Here is a 19,067-nt window from a genome sequence, read left to right on the forward strand (position 1 = left end):
ACCAATTCTATACCAGTTCACAGAGGAGGATGACAAGGGCATACTAGCAAGGTTTTAAGAAGGATAAACATGCCCTTCGCCTACAAGGCACACTTCCGGAAAGCAGTGGAGGGTTCCCCATCCTCCTGTCTGTGTGACACAGAAGGTCCTACCTCTTGTCTGTAGTGATCAGTGCAAAAAAATGTGACATCTTATGACAGACTCACATACTGTCAGTAATTAAAATCCCTCTAGATAAAGTCCACTTTGTTATTTCTCACTATGTAAAAAGAGATTTAAAGATACCTGCTGAGGATACAGGAGTATTTGAGGTGTGATGTTCTGAAGGCAGTAGAAGGTAGCTAAGGAGCAAGGTCTTTTCTTTCCCCCGTACTTCCATGGCTGGAGCTAGTTTGAAAAGATGTTCTTGTCCTGGAGTGAGTGAGTGTGGTGCTTAGTTGCTGGCTAGGGTTAAACCACACCACTTCTCTATACTGCAGCACACAGATCTATGCTTAGGAAGCATTGGAAATTGTGACAGCCTCTGGAGAGTAAGTTACAAGCAGAGGGTTAAAGAATTGCTAAGATGCCAGAGTTTCAGAGGAACTTCAGTTCAAATGCTAAATTCCCACCTGCAAATATGCAGGGTGTGAGTGTATGTTTGTGCACCAGTCTTTAACTTTGCAAATGAACAAAATGTTAGTTTAAGCAAATCCACTTGCCCTGTATCCCAGATACTTAATATATGAGCACAGATTTCTGCATGACAGTTTCAGAAAACGCCTGAACTTAAGGTCTAGTGGTTGCCTTCATGTTCTCCTGATCCTGTGCTCAGCTTTGGGGAGGTTGGGGGGGGAATAATCAAGGAGCATATTGACAACAGATTTTACACACTTTTTAACTTCACCTTCCGAACAGAAAAAAACCCCACCCTGTATCATACTACTTTATTGCTGTCTGTCCTTGCTGCCAAGCTGATTGACAAAACCAAAGAAGGAAGCTGAGCTTGTTTTGAGAGATGGCTAAGCAAGGGGAGCCAACATTGGGTACACACTGCAACATCCCCCTACCAGCCCCAGCCTTGTGTGTCAGTAGGGAGCTGAAACCAATGAGACCATTAAGATCAAAAAGATCATGGGATCTCATAGCTGAGTGGGGACAAGCTTAGGCAATACTTGAGCTGACCTCTCTCCCATGCAGAGTTCAGTTCCTCCAAATTAAGGCTGAGGGTCACTGAGGAATCTGGTTGAAGAAGTTGATATTGCAGGTGCAGTGTGCTCTTCAGGATAGATAAAAGAAAGAGAAGAAAAATAAAAAAAAAAAAAAAAAGAGAAAATTACATTTCACTTGTCATTTCTGATGTACAGTCTCTCCTGCTGAAATTTGTAAGAATACATAAATGGGGGGCAGAGGGGTGTGTGAGTATAATAAACAGTGGTAGTCTGGAGTGCTTTTATCTATATCAGAAAACTTTTTCTGGAAAGAAAATGTAACCTGCTAGTGAGAGTATTAATACTTTTCTAGGCCAGGGGGTGATGCTGAACTCCTAGAGCATGTTCCCTCAACACCCCCATCGCCCTTTGATTTATGCCTTTGAATCCTGGTATGGGGGAATACAGCATTTCAGACCACTTTAAGAGAAAGCCTGCACCACTCAGCCACAGACCCCTAGTCTCCTCTATCTTTCTGTTTTCAGGGCCCCTCAACCACCCCACTGCACTTTCATTGCTTCCTTCACAGCGCAGAGGAGTGCATTTGTTATGACATTACTATATTCAGGGGGGTGTCTACCAGTTGCAAACTCCGGGCCACGATGCCCATGGTCAGAAGACACCAGCTAGAGTTGTCAAACACCCTGCGGCACAGACTGGCACAGATCTCAGGAGAGCCAGGCACACACATTACCTGTGTAATCAGCACCAGGTATCACAGTCCCCCACAGAGACAGCAGCCAAATTGTCTGTGGTCTGACACCATCACATCTGTTCTTGTGCAGGTGGGATAAGGGGGATGAACCAGATCAGAGCTAAGGCTTGAGCAGAGACCTCAGGTCCAGCCAAGCTGTGAGAGGTAAAGAGGACCACAATGAAAATATTGCCTTTTCTAGATTTTGTCCCTTTCAAAATAAACACACTGGCAAGAAGTCTTAGAATTATTTCAGATGGCTCCAGAAAAAAATTCTTTAAGTGAGGAATAATTATTAAAATAACCCAACCCAACAAACAAACAAAAAAAAACCATGACTAAACAAAGCTAAAACCAGCTTGTCTCCTTTGTAACTCTCCTCCCTTGCTATGGAAGATTGAAAACATTGCTTCACTCAGAGGTTTGAAAATCAAACCTTGTGCCACACAAGCCAACTTGACAACCAATACTATTCTCATTATATTTACTCTCTTGCACCTCAAAAATAAACTGTTTCTCCTTTCCAAGGATCCATTTCTCCATTAGCTGTGTTTTCCTGGGCTCTCATGTTACTTCTGGGCACAGTTATGCTTGTTATGTGACAAGCGCTGTGCTCTACACCCCATACTTACGCCTGTCATACAGCACTTTCATAAATCACAATTTACCTGGATTTTTTACGTGCTGTATAAGGGGCAGGTCCCAGCTTGCTTGACCAAGTGACCTTTATTTATTTAGGAGAAAATCTCCGTGCTCTACTCTAAATGGGTCATTATGTAGTCAGTGTGTCTGAACCTCCATTACAAATTGTTTAGCAGCTAGGGTTTTTTGACTCTGAAAAAACTTCTCTACAGGGTCTTTACTCTCCTAGATTATTTGATTAGTCCTGTGAACACACTAATCCAAAATCTAGACAAGTTTCATGGGCCAGACCCATTGCTGATGAAAAATGGATCATCCATGGAGAAAGACTGATTTGTGTCCCCTGACAATCTGGCTTAGATAAAATGAGATAAAATGTTTTGTTTGGTTGGGTTTTTTTGTTGTTGTTGTTGTTTTGGTTTGGTTTGTTTGTTTGTTGTTGGTTTGGTTTGGTTTTGTTTTAAGTTATTGCAGAAAAGACTGTGAATGACCTTCTCAGCCTGACAACGAACTCTGTTTTGCTGTCATCCGTCTCAGTAATGCCCCACAAGAGGTCAAAGGAAGGAGGTGCTGTCCCAGCAGACCAGCTGGAGACCTGCATGTCCCTCTCCCTCCCCACTTTGTAGATGTTCAGTTGTTAGCAGTACAGCTGAGATCAGGTTTCAGACTTCCTGCCCATAAGAAACACCCATCAGCTGAGTTCAAAAATTAGAGAGCGAGCTGGTATACAGAGACCTAGAGCCAGTTTACCAATGCATCACTTCCTAGGGAATGGGGTTGAAAAGGAGGAATATAGAAGAACCTCACCATATCCATATCCTTGCACTGAACTTCAGGCAAACCAGCAAGGCAGGAATGCCCCACGTGGAGAGCTCTGCAGTCAGCCATATTTGTTGAAGCACTGCCTTATCTTAAACACCTCAGATGATCCCAGATACTGCAGTATCACATATGAAGTAAAAATCTCATGAAGGGCTTGAACACCAGGGAAACATTCACCTACTGAAAATTGTCCTGAGAACCATCCAACTGGACTTACCCTGCGTTTTCAAATAAAACAATTACCTGTTAGGCAATGCAGACCCTGTCAAACAAAGCTGAGTTTACTGATCTTTTACAAATAGTAAAAGAAGTTTGTAGTTTGTTTTGGTAAAACCAAAATGGTTTGGTATAGTAAAGTTCTAAACCATAAGGAAGTACTATTTATTCACATGTATACACAAAAAAATCCACCAGGAATGAATTTCTGGTCTCCAAGTTTCTCTAAACCAAGGTCTGATCTCAGATGTCCCCTCTTGACTACATTGTGACACAGACAAAATAAGACAGGAATGGTCAGTTACTGTGATCAAGTCAACACCACCACTTTAAATTCAGATAGAAACCAAATCTGATTTACCATAAAGTCTGCTCTGTGTTATCTCAGGGCTCTTTCTGGGACAGGAAAGTGCCAATCCTTCAGAACCCTGGCTGGAGGACTCGGAGCATGTCAGCTGAAGAAGTAGGATCAAAACAACAATCAGGAGGGTGACGGGTCTTGCTGGGATGACAGGCAGGACGTGCATGTGGAGTGAGCACATACATGTGTATTCTGTTGCCCCTAAGCTCCCTGCTGTCCCCTTTCTTGTGAGTCAGCAGGGCACCGAGCCTGTTGAGAGGACTGACTTGTGCAATTTCAATGCCCTTTAGTGATGCACAAGAACAGAGCTGACAGGAGAGCAGAGGGGATGGGGCATTGCAAGGCTGCTGTTTATTTGCATAGCTGCGAAGCCCATGATTTGCTCACACCACATGACTCAGGGACCAGCAATTTCAGATTTTATACCAACAATTCTTTATAGCAAGTATTCTCAGGATGTCTCTTTTCAGGGACCACCATGCTCTAATTCGAAAGCAAAGCCATAGGTGCCTAAAAGAACTTCCTTAGAATCACAGAAATCCCACTATAGGGCACTAGTCAGGGGAAATACCAATATGTCATCCCCCTGTCCCACCCCCAATTACTTACTCATACAGAGTTTCTGTGACTTTTCCTGGCATTGTGGGGAGCAAGGTGGTAGTAACAATTCTATGGTTACCTGGAAACTTCTCTCAAATGCAGGGCAATCAATAAGCAAAAATATGGCCCTGTTCTCAGTGAGAGCCAACAGACAGAGTTAATGCAGAAATCTGCAAGATGGGCCACTTTTCCCAGTGATCCAAATCCCTGGAGTCCTGCTTCCTCCCACCACAAAATGTTCTCAAAGCCACCATGCAAGAGAGCTTCCCATGAGGAAGACCCAAATGTCCCCTTCTCTCCCTCCTTCCCTTAGATGTCCACATCCAAATCTTTAACACTTAACAGCTATGTTTGTGGTAATTTACAGGAAATACTGAAACACACCTCTTGATACACAGTGTTTCATATTCAAAAGTAGCACCAAAAACTTTCTCCTAGTTCAATCTTGCAAAGGAACTGTGAAAAACACATTGTTATTTTCTGACATGACGTCATTAGGAAATGTCCACATGGCTCTAATCTACAGAAATAAATCAATACACCACGATAGATTAAAAAGCCAACACCAAAAAAGAATAACAATGATCATGTGCTTATGTTTGTTGTTTTGCTTGTAAAGACATATTTAACTTTATTTAGAAATGCATCCTCCTGTCTTGCTGAATACACACATGCTGAACATTCAAAAAGAAGTCCTGGTTAGCAAGATCCAGTTTGCAAAGGGAGCTATTGTCAAGCAGTTTTCAGAGACCATATTATTCTTACGAGTCACTTTGTCCGTTGCAAAATTATTCCAATGAAAAGATTTTTTTTTTTCTGAGGTGAAGCACAAATAAGGTTGACCTCCTTCGTTTAAATTAAAACAGGAGTGAAATGAAGAATCTGACTCATTCCTCTAATTTTACAGACTCAATAGTAATCTAGCCATGCTATTCACTTAAAGAAACCATTAATTTTGCTATGTGGCTGAAACTAGAAGGCCTCAGCTTTCTTTCTCTCACTTTTCCCCCCTCTTTTTGCTCTTTGTCTGTGCACCTGTTTGCACTACTTTACCATCCCATTTGAAAAACTTTGGGTAATCCTCTGGCACTAACCCTGGTGTGATAATACTTCTGTTATTCAGCAGCATAATTACAAAGGACAACACAGATAAAACATGACTTTCACTTCTGCACTGAATATGCCAGTTTTGCCAGTCTTCAAGGTGAATGATTTCTAAAACCTTCTGTATTTAATGTTCACACAATGAAACTTCCAGCACCTTAGGAAAATGGTTACTTTTGACACATCAGAGTAAATGCTAATGGTCAAAACTTTTACAGCAGCTCTCTTAGCAGCAGCACCTTCTCCAAAACACTTTATGAACCTTGATGAACAGACCTGCTCAGACACGGCTTGATATTAGATCTTGCTTTCTCGGGGGAAGCAACAGCAGAGGGAAGTTAAATGCTGGGGCCAGGTATCAAGCCAGGTGGCGAAGGCAGAAACAAAAACGTTAACTGCTGTATCATAATCCTTTGGGCCTGGATAACATTACTAGAATTTACCAATCAGGTGGTGTTTGCTTCCTTTCTATATTTTTTGGAGAACTTTACCTAACTAATCTTCCGTCTGCAAGAAAGTTTAATACCTACTAAATATATGGAAAGATCAACAAGACAATATTAAATACTTCCTAGTTGCCTGATTAGGGAAAGTCAGCATCCTCACACTCCTCTTCCTCTCACCTTTTGACCCTCAACAGGGAAGGCCAAACTTTGCTCTGTTTTGTGTCTCATGGCAGGTTTGGATTCATTTGGGCTGGTATCAAGAGGGAAGAGTCCTGGTTGGGTCTCTCACGAACTCCGTCCTGGAAGCCACTCTTGTTAAACACACAGGAGCATTTGCCTGAGTGTCTTGTGTGGGTGCAATGGCTGAAAGATGACCCAGGAAGAAACCTCATTCAAACAGGCAATAGGGAGCTCATGGAGGGCTACAAAACAAGATAAGTTACCCCAGGCTCTCTTTCAATAGGCTAAACAAATCATCTAACTTTAGAACCAGTTTTTCCTCCACTACATTCATTTTAGCACACGATGGATAAACGTTCCTTTATGTTCCTCTTGCTTTTTTTTTTTTTTTTTTTAAATTATTCTCATACTGATGAACTATTTGGGGCAGGACAGCTGTTCTAGAACCGTTCTTAGCTCTGGGCCCACAGCTAGGCACAGTGATTATACAGTGATGACAACAGTAGCAAATCTGACCTGCAAAAGAAATGGGCTCCGTTTTGGGGGTAAGGAGTTTATCTGAAAACACTGCACTTCCATGCTTTCAGAGCACCTGGCAGCAGCTCAGATCAGACTCCTACTTCATGCCCTAAAACCTTCCCCACAAAGTCACAAATTAGTACATACCCTCAGTGAATATTTAATATATTTGTATTTTTTTTTTTCTGGCACCTTCACCCAGATGTAACAACATAATCTTTTGCTTGTTTTTGCTTCTACCCAAACAAAGCCAAATGCTTGTCATCCGTGCCTGGGTCTCTCTCAAACCTGGTAGCTGAAAAAAAGTCCAATTTCCAGCAGCACTGACTAAAGCCAATGCAACTGAGACTGAGAACTGAATATAACCAGTAGACCTCCTTAACCCCTGACTGTCTCACCTAGCTATCCCATGGACACCCTGAACCTAACGAGTGACAAGAACAGTCACAGAGTACAGAGTCCCGCCGACGACAGCATTTGCAGGACAGGAGCCAGCCCAGCCCAGCCTTTTGTGATCTCTGAGACAGAAGAATAAAGTTATCTGTAAGTGCCTAGAAGCATGTCAATCATGTCGTGTGGCCCAAGCCAAGAGGTAGAGCTTCATGTACTTTCAAGGTCATATCCCAAGCCACAAGACATTACCCTGTCCCCTAGAGAGGCTGAATAAGGCCTAAAGGAAGAAGGACATCTTCAGTTGGTTCTTCACAAACTCCTCAACAATCTTTTTAGCCAAAATAGGAAAACTCTTATACAGGAACAATAATTAGCCACACTGTCAGCAAAAAGTAAGACAAAACAGAGGAAAAGATTAATGTCTCCAACTATGGGTTTTGCTCTTCACAGCCTGTCCCAGCATCTCAGATTGCTCTGTAACAACATCTAGCCTAAATCCAACTACATGCAATGGAGAATGGATCTCCATATATTCTTTACATTACTTGCAGAAAGTCAGTGATCATTTCCAATTCCTGTCATTTTCTGCCTGAGGAAACATGGTATTTCCTCACAATGACAGCTGTTTAGCACCAGCTAATCTGGTTTAACCACAATGTCCAATGTTCAGATCAAATCTGCTGGTCAAGAGTTTGTGGGCGATTGGTATGGATAGAAAAAAAATAATAATAATTTTTCTTTTCATGCAGCTATAGCACAATATTTAAAGCATGCTTATGAGCCTTTCCGTCAATGCTGATGTAACAGTTCCACCTCTGGATGGTGATACCCTCTTCTCTGAATCAAACAGTTACTAGTCCTGCGTACACAACATGAGCTGAGGGCTCAGAAGATAGAGAGCAAAAACTTTTTAGAGATGGTAAGAAGCCTTGTCTGACTCACCATGCTCAGAAGATGAAGAGAATGTCTGGAGACCCTTCAGTGAGGGCTGAAAACAAGAAAATCTTCATACAGCATTTCTGAGTAATCTCCAGGGTGCTCTCCTAGAGCTCTCTGAGATAACTAAAATTTAATTAGTTGGTTGAGATAGACTGCTTGTAAAATCAGTATTTAAGGTCAGTCTGAAGTGATAGGCTCTCATCATAATAGATAAAACATTCATATATCCCACTCTCACATTGACCATGGGATTGAGAATGAGTTTCAATGTCTGAATCAAGACAGAAACTGTCTATGTTTGAAGCTTAGTGTCCATAAAAATCTTAAAATGCATCAAAAAATTATCCTGAAGGGGACAAAAATAGCCTGTGTTCACATTAATTCAGTGAGGAACCTTCCAAGGCCAAGCATGAATAACATCTTCTGCACAAAGCAGCAGAAGAAAAACTTAATAAATTCTCTGTCTGCAGGTTCCTCAGGTAAAGGATGCCAATTATTTTGTGGATGGGCCTACTTTAGAAGTTTCAATTTAATTAGGATAATTTTCTAACAGTTTGGCTGCTCATCAGAATCTCTTTGGGATAGAAATTGGGCAAAAATCCTTCTAGAACAGACCTTATTGTGAGAGATCTTTCATTCCATGGCCCTAGCCAGCTGGAAACACTGTGAATAGCCTCTTCAATGATATTTCAGTCTCCTGCTTTTGGACCCAGCTGAAACCAGGAAGTGCAGCAAAACCATAAATACCATTAAAAGGCAGAGAGGGAGAAAGATTAACCAGGTTTTGGCAAACCTCCAAAACTTTGCATTTCAGTTTGGGGCAAAGGTTCAGGCTGGTTTTCCCAGATCAGTTAGTCCTCTGTAGTTATTTCCCGCTCTTACATGGTATAAAGTGCATTTGTTTATCTTTCACTCCCTTATACGTCAAGCGCTGCTCATACTCCTTATACACCAGGCAATGTGTGTGCAAAAAGAGCAAGAGGACTGAAATCATGGCAAGACTCCACAGCTAATTTGGGATCAGAAATAGTGGGTGGGAGAAACTGATTCCAGCTGCAAGGGGTTATATGGAAATATCCCTCTCCATTTTTCAAAGTCCTATTCCATGTAGCACTGGTTTTCATTATTTAGAAATTATAATATGTGTTATTGATCACAAATGAATGGAGAAATTCATTACATAGGCCTGCTGAGATAAAAAAAAAAAAAAAACAAAAAAACAAAAACCAAAAACAAAAACAAAGGGCCTTAAGCTTACTTGGGTTTTTTGTTCTGGTTGTTACTGGGGAGAGGGGTGAGGAGGGGTCCATTCCCGTTCGCCCAGTCCTGTGTCCCAAGAGTCAGGCATAAGGTAGGAGTCAGCAGGAGCAAGGAAGAACGGGTTTCTTACTGCTTAGCCTCCTGGGTTTAAGACAGCTATTCAAACACCTACTGAGCACAAATGTAAGTATTCTCCTGACCAGAGGTTGGTGTCTGCTCCTAACTTTGGAGACAAATTCTTTGCAGGTGCCAGGCAGTTCCTGCACAGGCAGAGTGCCTTCCAGCCTCAAACTACAGTGTGGGCCACTGCCACAATATTTGAAATAGTCTTGTAAGATCATCTGAATCGTACAAACTGACTACACTAAAGCCCAAAGGGCTCCTGTGAAAGCATGGCCACAAATACTGAACATTCAGCAGTGGCTTGAGGTGAGAATACAGAGCGGACAGACACATCCGGAATAGACAGAGTCAACATTAACAAAAATAGCGGGTATAAAGCAGTGTAGATTTTTCATAAATTATTTTCAGACAAATACATTTACTTTTCCTTTTGGGGAGGGGGAAAAAAAAAAAAAAAAAAAAAAAAAAGAAAAAAGAAAAAGAGAGCTGCACGTCCTTTAGAAACAGTGCTGGTATTATTCACACTGCCAACCAAACCACTTAAGCTACAGAACCTTTGCAGTACCACAAGTGCAATACAAAAAACAACCAAAAACCACTTACTTCCTTTTTTCCCCCTTGAGTATTGACATTCTTGTGCAGTATTAGGAGAGCTAATTTAGCTTCCAGTTCTAAGAATTTTTGAATCTATAGCCAGTAATTATTTGCATTCAGGGGTACAAAAGAGGAAAACAAAGCCCACAAATTCTAGCACATTCATGTGGGATTGGGAGTTGAATTAGGATCCTCACACCCCATTGAATTATCGGCCCCCCTATTAGAGCCTTATTAAAATGGTAATGATTATAATGCCAGTCATAGGCAGGCTGTCGCACCTGTCAAAAAAAATACCCCGATTATCTTGTTCATTCAACTGTCTGGCACTCGAATCCATGTCTCAGGTTTACTATTCTGTGAAGTTTTTCTTTTTCCTTCTTTTTTCCCTTTTTATGGAGAAAAATAAAAGATACAAGAACAAACACTTCCACAAAGGTGATAAAAAAATCCCCTCTAATTTAGAACATCTACTACCCATGTGGTGTTATGGTATCTAGGACAGCAATCTGAGGAAATAGATACTATTTCACTGGATTTCTCTATAGCGAGGAAGAATACAGAGTGCTACACTAAAATCTCTTTATAAAAAGGAACATTGTTTTTTAAGAACAAAAAGAACAATTGTCCTTCCTTCTTCCACACATACACACACCATTTCTACACACAGCTAGGATTATGTTACTCAGAGCAGTAAAGTCTTTCTTCATACACAAAATAAACACCTTAAATGGTTTAAAGGGACAGACCTCAAAAGACCAACATTAGTCTCCATCCACAGGCTTTGCTACAGGAAAAAACTATATTCATTCATCTTCGCCTTTAAAATTAGTGAAAACATATTTCAAACTAAGCAGCACAAATCTAGGGTCTAATCCTGAACACACATTTAGCTAAAGGGCACTGAGGCTTGGAGACCACAGCCAGCTTTCAATTTTTAAATCCTACAGGGATTATTCCAATTGCTGTTGTTAATAGCAACAACAATAATTTTAATAATAATGAAAAGACACATAGATACTTAGCTTCCCCCAAAGTAGAAAACAAGTAGAAACAACATGGATGAGTTCCTGAGAATTTTAACAGATAATCATGTGGAGAGAAGTTTAAATATTTTTCACTCTATTCAAAAGACGTCTCTCCCCTTTCCTCTATCCTAGTTGTACGGGTTTGTCAAATACCACAGTATAAAAGAATGTCAGTGGAAGAGCTGAATGCCTTCAATAGCATCTGAGACAGATGCTGTGTCACTAAGTGCCTGGGACCCTTTTGGGAAGTGGAGTGACCAACAAAAGACTGGTTGGGTTTTGTTTGTTTTGGTTTGTTCCAGAAAAACATTTCTGATGAAACATAAAAAAAAAAAAAAAAAAAAAAAAAGAGCCAGGGCTTTCTTAGCATTGGGAATAAAGAAATGTGTAAGAACTGCACTTAGGAGGCATCAGCTCCTGAGCGCATGAAGCACTAGATTTGATCCTCTTTTCACTGAGGTAACTAGAAGAAAATTCCATTTATTTTAGAAGCTCACCTATTAACTTCCATAATGATTCCCACTCTAAGATGATAGGGATTGTAGCTACACTTTGGTAGAAACATCACCTAAATGTCATTATTATTTAGGCCATTCACCGCATTTCTAAATATAATTTTTCTGAGCTCACACAAGCTCAAAAATATTTCTTAAGATGAATGGGAACAGAGTTTGAAAGGAAGCTGTAGTGAAAAAAAAAAAAGGGACGGTAGAATTGTGGCCAATGAACAAGTGAGCAAACAGCATACAGCTGCTAGTTATCGCCTCCTCAACCTGACCATACACATTTTTATTTTTTGACCTGATGCTCCTCAATATTCTGTTTTCTTTTTTTTTAGATTATAAATACTTAACAGGAGGAATGGATGATGTTTTTCAGTGCCTACAAAGAGAGCACTGTGACTTAAAGAGGACTTTGGGTTCTTTAATGATGCAGTGATTCATTTTTTTACAATTCCAGTTATCTCTGTGCAAGTAGAACTGGGCCAAGCCTGAGCACTCTTAGAAATCCTGTCTATAAATAACCACAATCACTTAACCCAAAATCCCTCAATGCCCCCATGTTCTGAACAGTGTGGTTGAACAGTGGGAAATAAGCAGCCTACACACATTTCCATTCTCCACTCCTCGATTCAAGGGGCAACCAGAAGGCTGAAACAGCCTTCAGATCAAATTCAAGCAGCTTGAAGGTCACTTGAGCTTTTGCAAAGGGTTAAGGATGCTCTAGAGCAACACCACTAACATCATAGCACATTCTGCCCACTTGTTTTTTCTTGCCTTAACTTACTGCTGCCAGCTCAAATCTCCCCTCACTCTCCCCATCTCCTTACTATCTGAACTGCTAGAATGAAGATCCTCACTCCTTCATGCTGTCCTTAAGAGAGCTGCAGCACTCAGACCAACAGCAGAAAATTGCAAGCTCCTGAGGAAATGAGAGAATCTATAGAGGCTGGGGAGACTGGGACAGGATGGACACAGGTGCTGCCTGATTGTATTTCTGCAGGTGGCACATTGCTTGGACCTGGTGAGGAGCAGGTGAAGCAGTGGGACCACAAGCTGTTTTCCCAACACAGGGCAGGTGGAGATCCCCGGGGTGAAAGAATAAAACAGAAAAGGCAAAAGGAGAGAAGAGGGTGCACTTCATCTTCAATCAAACAGCTGCAACAATATTCAGCAAACTAACTTCTGAAAACATTACTGAGAGAAATCCAGAACCGATAAAACACCACCCTTGCAATGGTGACAAACAGTTCCACTGAGAAGGGTCTCAGGATCACTTCACTGATGGCTCACTCACCCAGAATTCACCTGCAAGTGATCAGAACGTGAATATTTGAGGAGATGCTTCAGGTTACATCAACCTCCTTCAGTCATTTTTCTGCTTGAATTTCACCAACGTTCATGTGGTTCTGTGGCTTTTCATTTTGAGTGAATGAATGTTATCACCCTTGTTGATATGATAGCTAGAGAAACTATCCATTGCTTCAAAAAAATCCTCAATCAGAAACAGGCCACCTACCCATTATTAGCCAGGGTTACCAGTTAAAAATGTATGAAGGAAATCACATGAATGGAGAGCAGTGTGCATGTTTTATTAGTTTGAACAACAAGGGAATAGATGGATGAAAGATAAGGTAATGATTTGTGACAGGGGTCCAAAATTTGATTTCAACAATTAAATTACCCTTCTAAGAGATCCCCAAGGAAATCTATTAAAATACCATCTTCCCCTATCCCCAAAGTATACAAAAGCTGCCTAGTAACTGTCCAGTATCACTTCCTTTGTGACATGTTGGATGATTCCCAAGACAAAAACCATATGCTGTCTGATGAATGGTAGAGCAATCAACAAGGAAAGGCTATTCTTTAAGTTACTTGCCCTTAAAAAAAAAAAAAAAAAAGAAAAAAAGAAAAAAAAAAAAAGAGGAAACTAACAACTGTGCAACAAAGTTTGGTTTGCACTAAAAACATAGTGTTTGGGTATGCTCACTTTGTTTTTCATGGGGTAATCAGAATTACTCCCAAATCAGAAAAATCAAGATCACATACCCAGAAAGTGTGAGGTCAATTGCACTTTTGAGGCCATAAAAGCTCTGTACCAAAGACAATCCCCTGTGTTTAGAGGAGCATGCAGCAGTGAAAACTGGGTTGGCTCATGCTTGATCACCATATTAACCCTTTTATCAGTTCCCTGGGACTGGTATTGAAACCTAAGTTTTCTCTTTTACCACCACTCTTCAACTATCTTTCTCTATTTTTATATTTAAGGTTAGCCCTACTGCATAAATATTGCTATCTAAACACAGAAGTTCCAGATGTGAAGCATGGAACAAAAGAAGATAGAATGAACTTCTGCATTACCACAGAAGTAAGGGAGACTTTTGTTTGACTCAATCCAGATATAACTTTTGGGCCTAAAAATAACACTTGCAGCCCAATGTGGAATGCAAAGCAAGACCTTGAGCAAGACAAGACTTACGTTCTTTTATACCTATGTTGCACCTTAGGCACCCAATTTACTTACCACTGAACAACGTATCTGCTGATGATAAGAAAAGAAGCCATGGTGTGGATGTGGCATTTTGAAATACCAGCATGGTATCTGATACTAGAAATCAGTATCTTGTATTGATGTTTTCAGTATCAGAGACAAAGCCTGCCCCCAGCCAGTTGCTCAATGTAACTCAGAATAATTCCCTACTTGCTATTTTTTATGTCCTATATACTTTCACGTTAAATTATATTAAAGAAAAACAACTTCCAGTCATTGACTATATATAGTGAAACATTCATATGTTCAGATGTGATTTTGAAAGCTATGAATAAAAAGCTTTTTTTAATAAGAAACCACTGCTTTTTGAGGCAAGCACACCTGTCAGTTTACTCCTTTGTTTACATGTATGCCCCAGATCCACAAATTTAGGCATTCACTTAACTTTTTCTGTATTTCTCTTTCAGAATTACCAAAACTTATTGCAATGTGAGGAACTTTAAGCAAATGATCAGGTTATGTTTAGGTAGTTGCATACAGTTAAGACTTTGCAGGACCTGAACTTGAGAGGAGATCTGATATCCAGCCGTAGAGGGCTACATGAAACTCAGAGGAGAGCTTTGTGAAGAGCACCAGAATGCTTTACCTACTCAGCCTGGAACATTTTCAATTTCAAGGCCCTCAAGTCCATGCAGCTAATCAACAATCTCATAAAACTGCTGCAAAATTCAACTACAACAAGAGAGACATCTTCACATACCATGATTCTCCTTCTCTTATGTAAAACTTCCAACTCTTAGGAAAACTAAAGAAATTTCAGAGGCTATCTATAAATTTTCCAGATACAGTTTTCCCTCTATATTATTACTTACGATCCTGAAGCCCAAACCCCAGATCTGAACTGCTCAACCCCTTCTTCAGGCTGGCCCCAAGTCTACTTAACATTCAGTTCCCAAGTATAGTTAACATTCAGTTCAGAATATCCTGCTTTGACTGTGAAAAGGAGTAGTTACCTATTTCATAAGCCGCTTTAGAGAGCGAAAAAAAAAAAAAAAAAAAAGAAGGAAGAAAAGAAAAAAGAAAAATTCTGTTCTTGAAAAGCTTGAATAGATGTATACCACTATGGCTTTGGTAGGAGTGACTGGGGCAAGTACCTGTAAACATATTGAGGCCAAAACCCCATCTGATTTACCAAAGTCAGGATTTTGCTCCATTGCTCCACAAGACACATCTGCACATAAGTTCTGCAAAACTACTGCCTAACCCCAGGGACAGGTGGGGTCCATGTGTTAGTATTTCCAAGGATCACTAAAGGTGTTGTGCTGAGCTAGGGCATGCCCATTTGAATCCTAGCAGTTGAAACACACTTAGATTACACCTAAACCTGCTGAGAGTCCTTGTTGTGATATTCTCCTGCTTGTCTTGTCTGCAGGACTTGACAATCTGTTCCCTGTGCCCATCTACCAGATCATCCACATGCAAAATGCAGCCAGGGGGTACTTCGAGCCTAGATAGTTCCCTGCTTAGCTTTTGTGGTTTCCATTCCTGCCTGCCTTTGTCTCCTCAGTCTTACACAGCTTCAGCACCTAACTTGGGGCTGTGGATGCCCCCAGATAATGAATACTGTGGGCCCTTGAGGGTGCAAGATATGGTTTATGGACATATCTGCGAGTCCTTCACTCAACAGATCCCTGCATGGGGGTCTGCTGTGGCTGGGACTTTGACTTCATGGTATTTATTTTACTGTGATTCATAAAGATTTTACTGCTGGTGATGACTCACCCAACAGTTATATGTGGCAATTACCAGAACAACTAGAACTAAAGGTTTTCATGCAAGAGTTTGACTCCTCACAGGCAGGATTCAAACCCATCGTTTCAGATGTAGGGAAGAGCATGACACTGTAAAAATAATATATCAAAATAAACTGGAACACACACACTCTAGCTTTTATTCTCATCTCTGACCTTTACCATATGGCCCTGGTAAAGTCAGTACATCTTCAGATCTCAGGTTTCCAGGTGTAAATCATCCATTCACTCTCTATTTAGCACAAAAGGGACTAAATGCTAGCCTAATTCAAATAACAAGCAGCAGGTGTACGCTTCTGTCTTGGTTTGGGCTGAAATAGAGTTAATATTCCTTTTCAGGGACTAGATGAGTGCTGTGTTTTGGATTTAGCTTTGGGTTTGGTATGAGAAGAATGCTGATAGCACACTGATGTTTTCATCAGCTGCTGAGACTTCAAGGACTCTCTGACTCCCTATGTTCTGCCTGTGTGCAAGGGCACAGGGAGCAGGGAAGGAGCACAGCCAGAGCACCAGACCCAAACTGGCCAATGAAATATTCCATATCATGGAACATCATGCTCACTGTATAGAGGAGGGGTGGTTGGGAAGGAGCTCTCTCGCTTCCGGGATTGCGATTGTGGGATCTTGGTATCTCAAGGTCGCTGGCTGGGAACGGGCTGGATATTGGTTAGCGGGTGGTGAGCAATTACGCCGTGCATTGCCTGTTTATATATTTCTTTTTTTTTTCCTCATCATTGACATTGTTCTCATTTTATTGCCATTATTAAACTGTTCTTATCTCAGCCTGTGAGTCTCCCTTCACCCCTCTAATTCCCTCTCCCATCCCCAGGTTGGGGGGGGGAACGGAGCATGACCAGCTGTGGTGGTTGGTTGCCGACCAGGCCCAAACCACGACAGCTTCCAGCAAGGCTTTTGCCAGTCATGTTTCCAGTGACAAGGAAGAAATCTTGGTTATTCCCATGAATGGAAGGAGGAGACAGCATCTGGGGAGCTTGCACACGGGCTCCCTGTCCCTGTGCCTCCTGGAGCCCAGCAACACAAGAGCTGCCTGTGCCTCCTCGTAAAGCCATGGGACCATTTCCAAATCTGTGAGCCAAAAGTGTGATTACACTTTTTTGGACACACCTCCATTTCCCCAGTTGCTCCTTCCTACACCTCTCGTTCCAGTAGCAATCTCATTGTCTCTTATCTCCCCTTCACAGGATCTTTTCTCATTTTAGCCAGAGTCATGTCAGGTTTTATTTCCTCTTCTTTCCCTTTGTCCAGCTCCCTTGCCCCAGCCCCTCCAACCAACATTCTGTGCGTTTGCAACAAAAGTGTAAACTTCAGAAACCATTTGTATTTCACGGGCATTCACACATTATGCCAAGATGATGGCCCAAAAGTTTGGCGGGTAATCTCAACCCCAGAATTCGTGAGCTGATGATGAATGGCTGTGAAGCCTTTGTGATTGCTCAGGCTCCATTGTGACTGGAACAATGGAGGAGGACACAAGTCTGGCTCAGGAGAGCAACGGATAAAACTGTTGGGGAGAATGGTGGGCTCCTGCCGACATGACCACTTGTTGACATTGAAAGGATTCAAAAACAAGTGAGCAGAAACAGAAACGATTCTGTTCGGCAAGGCTATTAGTTGCAACGTGTGGCAGTGGAGCGGTCACTCCTGATGTGTTTCCTCACTAATGAGCCCTGAATGCCCTATTAAACTGGGATGCTATAGGCCCAGCGCCACTGGGGCAATGCTATGCATGAACGATTCCCCCAGCACCTATTGGCTGCCTGCATGAAGGAAGCAACTGGCAACACTCAGATTTAAACGGGGCTGACAGTACAGTTAAATGATCATTAATTAGAGTTGCCGAACAGATAGGGACTCAAAGAAATTCTTAATGACAAGATAACAGTCTAGCATTACTCACCTTTGAGCAAGTTCAAGATTGCACCCCATCTTGGTCTTTGTACTATACAGACGGGTGTCAAACTGATTTTGGTTTCAGTCATATATTCACAAACCATAAGAAATCCTGACTGTGTGTTGAGGCAGCACTAGAGATTTTTCTATGCAAATACAAAAATAACTGTGTGTTAAAAATAGCTTTTATGCAGAAAAGTTCACATTAGAAAAAGGAAAAGAGAACAGTAAAAAGAATCACTCTTCTATTAACATGTTTGGAAGTGAATCCATAAGGAATTCACCACTCATACTTTTTATGTTGTTCTTCATCAACCTCTCTCCCCAGTACTTAACACGCTCTATTCCCCCAACCTTACTCCTACCTTACAACTCAAACCCCTGTTTGCTTGGTCAGTCACTGAATATTTATCTGGGAAAATAAAAGAACAGAGCATCAAAGCACCAAGCATTAGAAGCAAAAAGTCAGAACAAGAAATGAACGCTGGCTTGAGGGCATCATCCCCATCCGCCAGCTAGGGAAGAGTCTTTCCCCAAGAGCACATTATCTCCTAATCACCAGCTTCTGGGCTGGTTGCATCATTGTGTGAAACATGTATGGCCCCTTCTTGCAAGAGGATATTGGATTAGCATGAGTCTGATTTCCTATAAGAAATCTCATTCACTGAAGACTATTGTTGACTATATATTCTTATGGTGCAGTATAAATGCTTCATAAATGCACAGTACAGTTCCTAAAGGCTTACAGGCTCAGGGCACTTGTGCAAGTTCTCCCACCAGGGATTGAAGTGGTGGAACAAACAATGTGTGTTTGTGACTAGAATAGTGAATATCAAAGTATTTGGCACTTTATTTCTATTTGGTATTGGAGATCTTGTTAGTGTGTATTCTTAAACTGTGGAAAGTATACTGCAATAACCACTTCAGTTCCACAATATATTACATAGGGGTGCATGTATGTATGTGATGCAGTGAACTAGGAATAAGTCTCTTGAATAAAACATAAGGTTATATAAACACTTAATAGTACATTATTCTGAAACTTCTTATTTTTTTTTACACATTTTAAGGAACAAAGATGTTGTAGAGAGGGAGGCAGATCACAGCTATGATGAGACTGTGGAGAAACCCACTTTAGCAATTATTCCTGTTGTATGTTAAATTCTGCAATATGATGCATACAACATAACATGATTATATTATATGACTCTTAAACCATCTCCATATAGCATCTAATACAAGA

This window comes from Tyto alba, unplaced genomic scaffold (genome assembly GCF_018691265.1).
Source record: "Tyto alba isolate M040663 unplaced genomic scaffold, T.alba_DEE_v4.0 Super-Scaffold_2, whole genome shotgun sequence".
NCBI lineage: Eukaryota > Metazoa > Chordata > Aves > Strigiformes > Tytonidae > Tyto > Tyto alba.